The following is a 5942-nucleotide window of genomic DNA, read 5'->3' as shown; positions in this document are numbered from 1 at the left end:
ACTTAATTTCACGGTGATTCTAAAATTGCTCTAAAATTTCAAATTAATATGAAAAGAGGAAATCAAGGCCCAGATCAGAGAATAACAAATTCAGGGTCCAGAAGACCTCTGTGAAATTCAGAAGACCTCTGTGAAAAAAAGCCAGAAGACCTCTGTGGATTCTCTCACCTTTTACCCAAGGGACTCCTAAGCTAAATCTCAGCCCCCAGATCTATTTGTGAGGGTGGCGGGGTTACTGGAAGGATGAGGGCAAGGCTCCCATATCCAAATCACAGACTTCACAGGAAAAGAACAGGGACCTATGATGAGGCAGCATCATTGAGTGAACAAGACTGAGCTGAGTCCTCAGGGAATTAACTCCCACCGCTTTGCTAGAGAAGCGTGACCATGGCTGGGGGACCATGCTGACCCCTCACCTGAGACAGGTGAGACAAACCACAGTAATTCCTGAACTTTTTTGCTGTATTAGGTCAGGGATCATCTGAGAAATACCGTCCCTCTTCTGGGGAGAAATAGTTCATAGCTCAAAATAATGGCCACACCTGGCTGGTGAAACCTCCAGCAACCCTGAGAACAGATCGTGACAGTTTAGAGTCTCCACAGTTGGCTAAAGAGAAATGGCAGTGTCTTTATATTTAATCATATGGGAGCATCTCATAACTCAGGATCTTGGCAATGAGGTCTGGGACCAGGTTTCCGGTAACAACATGACTTTTTCAAGGTGGATTCAAATAAGCCCAACGGTCCAGGAGAAGGAGATGTTTGAATGTTTGGTGTGATGTTGAAGAAGTAGTAGAATTTTCAGGAAGAGAGGACATTAGAATAGATGTGCCATGTGAAAAAGCACAGAACTCACACTATTTCCTCAAAGCGACCAGAACTCATCCCTATGATAAGTCAGTAAAGGTGGCTGGGAAGGGGTCGCCACCAGAAACTTGGCAGCTGTTTTCTCCAGGATGGGATTGAAAGTAACAGATGATGCCATGGCACTGGGATCCCCAGAATATCTATGGGGCATGACAGGATTCCAGAAAGGCTGGTGGTAAGGAGTGTATTTAAATCAGCAGCAGTGAGGTGGACCTAATTACTCCAGCAAGGCTGAGTGACAATCAGTCTGCCCTGGCCCATGGGGACCTTGTGATTGCTAATTGATCATCTGTTCTGAGGGGCGTGATGGACAGCTGACTGCAGCATTATCTGACTTGTGTAATTATGTAACCAAAAAAAAAAAAAAGTGTGTGGGGGCGGGGGGGTGGAAATCCCACTGAGACTATTTGGCAGGCTGCCATCAGCTGCCAGACTGGAGCACCACGGTTTTGCCCGTAGTTTGCAGACCTAAATCAGTTCACAGACTTGAGCCCATGGATGGAAAAGGAGGTGAGAACTCCTTGAGAATAGACCCCAAGCTCCATCAACTGTTTATATGATCAACCATTTTCTGATACCTCCCTATGAGTCGTTAGCTAGTTACTATGGTAACAGTGCACCCAGAATTTTCAGGGAATGTCAGATGTGGAGTCCGAGCAGACCCTGATGCTAGGGTTGCTGAAATGCCATTCACGGCCATCCAGGGGGAGGATTGGCTGAGGGGGTCAAGAACACTAGGATGCACTAGGGGTGAACCCCTCAGTTGACACGTTTGGTTGCCTCCACACATGAGTGGCCATGACAGCAAAGCCTCCGCGTGACGAGCACTAGAATGTGCATTTGCAGATGTTGCCTGGTCATGCTATCCAGCTGAAAACCTATCAGGTGGTATTAGCCAATGTCACCTCAATTAAAAAATAATAATAATTAAAGAAAAAGGATTGTGAGGACTATTTCTTATGAGAAAAGACCACGTCATTAATCACCTTGGCCAGTGAAGAATCTCCACCTACTTTATAGCTTGGTGATAAGAAAGCTGGCCACTCACCCATCATGAAAAAGTCAGAAAAATAAAAACTAAAAATTGTATAAAAAGTGAAAATACAATCGTCTCTCCTCAAGAGACCAGGATTCCCTCACCACACCCAGGCTGCCCAGGGAAGGGGCCATTCCTTCTCCTCACCATTCCCAGCTCTCCACTTCTGGGCTGACTCCACTCACTGTTCTCAGACCTAAGAGGGGGTTTTCCCACAGCATGAGCAAGGAGTGGAGACTGGCTAGGAACCAGTACCTGAGATGCTGTTCTGCTTCTTCCCTACCAGCTGCATGACCTTGGGAAAGCCCCTCACCCCTGCCAGGCTTGCAGAGCTTTCATGCCCACCAAAGCCTTTTTCATGGCCAAGACCCCCAGACTCTCGGAGACCACCTGTGGTGAGTGTAGCGTAGGCCCTCACCTTAGTTATAATTGCTCCTCACAAAGACCTGGAGAGTCTTTGCGACCAGTGTGTGCCTTCTGGTGGGTGTCCTGCCAAGTTCCCAGCTGCACACACATGGAGGTGAGAGAACTGACATAACTCTCACTGGGACAATCCACTTTCCCTGATCCTACTGCCCTTCCCACTTGTCTGCTCTGCTTCCAAGTCCTCTTTAATGTCTCCTCAACCCCGAATATGCCTTTCCTATCCCCTTTGTGTGGTTGTTTGCCCAGCAGGCAGGAGGGGAGCTGGGAGGGAAGCTGGACATGGGATGGAAGCCGGAGGCAAGCTCTTGATCCAGGCCACCGGCTCCCTTTAATCAGAGACAGGCTGGAGCCTGGTAGCCCAAGAATGCAGACCTTCCCAGATGGCTGCAGCCTTGAGGGGACTTTCACAGCAGCCACTTTCCCTCTCAGACGGTTGGCAGCACCCTCGTCATTGGCTCCTATTAATAATGAAAAAGGAAACCCCTCAATGAATGTGCTGTGAGATGAATCTGCAATTAATTTAAAGAAGCTTAAAATCCCACTGAAATGCCCTCCCTTGGTATTTTTATGGGGAATGGTTATTGCCAGATAGGCACATCATACAGATCCCAAAACATAAGATGGATGAAATCCTCTTAAGCGTGCGAAGGGGTAATTCTGTTTTTTTCACAACTGCATTAAAATAAATAGAGGGTAGAAATAAGCCCGTTTTTAAGAAGTAGTAACTGCTAACCTATAAACTATCCCCAAAGCAATCTCCCACTCAGGAAATTCTGCATATGGCTTTCAGAACTTCGTCTTTTTTGCTTTTGCACCTCTTTATGCATCTCTCAATTTAAATCGCTTATCAGAAAAAGGCCAAACAAGTCCTTTTCTCAAGAATCTATAATTAGTGAGGACCTCAAGGACAGAGGCTCACCCCTCCCCAGGTTGGCTGGATTGCAGCCAACACACAGGAGGGACAATCACCCCAAAACCATCTCCAGGAAGCCTCACTCTTCCTGCCTCTGGGACAGTTTCCAGGCCCAGTTCCCAGCCCCCTCTCCCCTGTCTGATCCCAGGCCAACCCTTGGCTCCAGTAATAACAAAGAGGCCCAGAGATGAAAACTTGAAGTCCCTTCCCTTCCAGCTGCAACCAGGTGTGATATTGGCCAGAGAGGTTCCAAGTCCACCAGGCCGGATCAAGAGCCAGCTAAAGTAATAACCCGAAAACGAGCCCCATGTGGGGCCAGATGCCTGGACCTTTCACTCATTTTGCAATAAATGAGTTTTCTGGGGCAAAATGATTTTTTCCTTCGATGAAAATAACAAAGACAAAGAAGAGAAGGACAGGGAGAAGTGAAGAAATAAATGGGAGGTGAGAGAAATATTGAAGGAGGAAACTGCTTATGGATATTCCAGAGCTCGACCAGGCCCAAGCAGGAGAGACAAGCCATTGGGATGATTTGCTGGTCTCTTAAAGAGCTGGGCCCCTGGGCTTTGGGATCTGGCAGGCTCCCAAGGGAGGTATCCAAAATCCAGAGGAGGCCCGGAGGCCGGGGACAGGCTGTAGCAGAATGAGATGGCTGCTCCCACCAGCTTCCTCTTTGGTGTTTATTCAGAAGCAGGCACTTACGGGGGTAGCCTTCTATCCTGCTTGCCAGGAAACTGTTGATCCTATGTTATAATCTCAAGGTTGCAAATATTTGGAGCTTCTGGACTGAGCCTTAAGATGGAGGCCAGACTCCATGCCAAGTGGCTTCAGTCTGGTTAGGGGATAGGCTGAACCAGAGCTTGTGGCCATCAGCTCAGAATGGGGCATTTTCTGCAGTGGCCTGAATGGAGACAGGGAGGATGGCCACGCATTGTACTTCCCAGCCTCTGGTGACAGCCCATTCAGCAGGGAAAGGTGGCCTGATTGGTGGCTCCCATATTTCCCAAGGCCTCAGCCAAGTCATAAATCTTGATTGCCCTCTGGAATCCAGGTTCAGAACCAAAGCCAAACCCTGCCTCTCTTGTCAGGTTTCCTTTCATTGCCACTAGAAGTCAGATTTCTCACTCCATCAAATCCACCTACAAAGACTAAGGAAGGGTTCATCTATGCAATGATTTTTAGTGAGCACTTACTATGTTCTTGTACTGTTGCAGGCTCAGAAAGAAGAACTGCTTTTCTCAAAGGAGGTGATCCTTGGAGCCTCTAAGCATAATCTGCAGTCTTCACAGTTATCTTTGCCAAGGGGTCCTTGACTCAGATAGGGCAAGGCCTTCCCTGAGCTGCTGCAAATCATGACCAAGGGCTACATTCTAAGCCAACTGTTCTTTCTCCAGCCCACACCCTCACTCCTCCACCTCACAACTCCATTGATCATTTGCAGAGCACCAAACCTGGAGTGGAGAGCTGCAAATGCTTTGAATCTCAGGTCCGCCATTTAATGTGTGATGAGTCACGCACCTCCCTGGGTCCCCTCTGAAATGGAATCTGGTTGTAACTAGCTAATAGTGTTGAAATTGTTATGTGAATTAAGGAGCAGATCTGTAAATACTGGCTACTATTTCTAAGCCTGGCAATTGCCCTGTCTTCAAGGAGTACAGAGTCTAGCTAAAAAGGCAAAGGTGGGCAAAGTTGTAAGAATGCTGACCTTCAAATATGTGACAGATGGCAAATGGTTGGTGCAGAGGGTAGATGAGCTTCCTGAAGGTGCCGGGCCTTGCCCTGAAAACTGATGAATGCTTAGATTTGGGGTAATTCTGAGCCAACTGGGAATTTCAGACTGAAATGGGCTTCTGTGATCCTTTGTCATTCATTTATTTTTTCATGTGTTCACTTGACAAATACATATTGAACAACTGAGTGCCAGGCCCTACTCTAAGCTTTGGAGATGCAATAGGGAACAAGATAAGTGTGGGTCCTAACCACCACCCTCCCCTCAGAAGCTTGTACTCTAGGAGGAGAGACCATCAACAAATTAGGGAACATATAGGTTAACAGGAGAACTTAGGGAGCAGGTTAGTGGGACAGAGAAAATAAGGGAGAGGAGCTTTCTTCAATCGGGATCAGGGTCAGTCCCTGCTGGAGGAAGCAGTGATGCACTGACTGAATCAGTCTCAGAGGAAGATAAACAAGGAATCAGAATGTCTCCTGGGCTTGCACGGGGGCAGTTGGATGATGGCGCTGCCTGAATTGCGATGGGGCGTATGTGAGAGATGACAGGGCGTATGTGAGAGATGACAGGTTCAACTGGGGCATGCTGGACTTCTATGCTTCACAGACATTAAAGTAAGCAGGTGGACATAGAGCCTGAAGCTCAAGAGAGACAAAGTTTTGGAGACTCAAAAATTGGGTCATTAGAATAGGGATTAGAAGCCATAAAATTAGGAGAGGTCAAAGGAGGAGGAGGATAGAGAAAAAGCAGAGGACTGAGGCCCACACGCTTATGCTCTTTGATATTTAGAAATCAGATTCCTAGAACTGAATTATGAGGGACGATGAAAAAAAAGGTGGTATAGGAGGAAACGTAGTTTGCTCAGTTACATTCCCACTTTTTGCAAGGATGCTTACTGCCTCTTGAGATTGGCAAGCTAAAGAATGTTCCAAATTGGGACTATAATTTTTTTTTTTAAGATTTATTTATTC

Source organism: Condylura cristata, unplaced genomic scaffold (genome assembly GCF_000260355.1).
Source record: "Condylura cristata isolate star-nosed mole 26May11 unplaced genomic scaffold, ConCri1.0 scaffold00023, whole genome shotgun sequence".
NCBI lineage: Eukaryota > Metazoa > Chordata > Mammalia > Eulipotyphla > Talpidae > Condylura > Condylura cristata.
The sequence above is the reverse complement of the archived record's forward strand: the minus strand, read 5'-3'. Positions refer to the sequence as shown.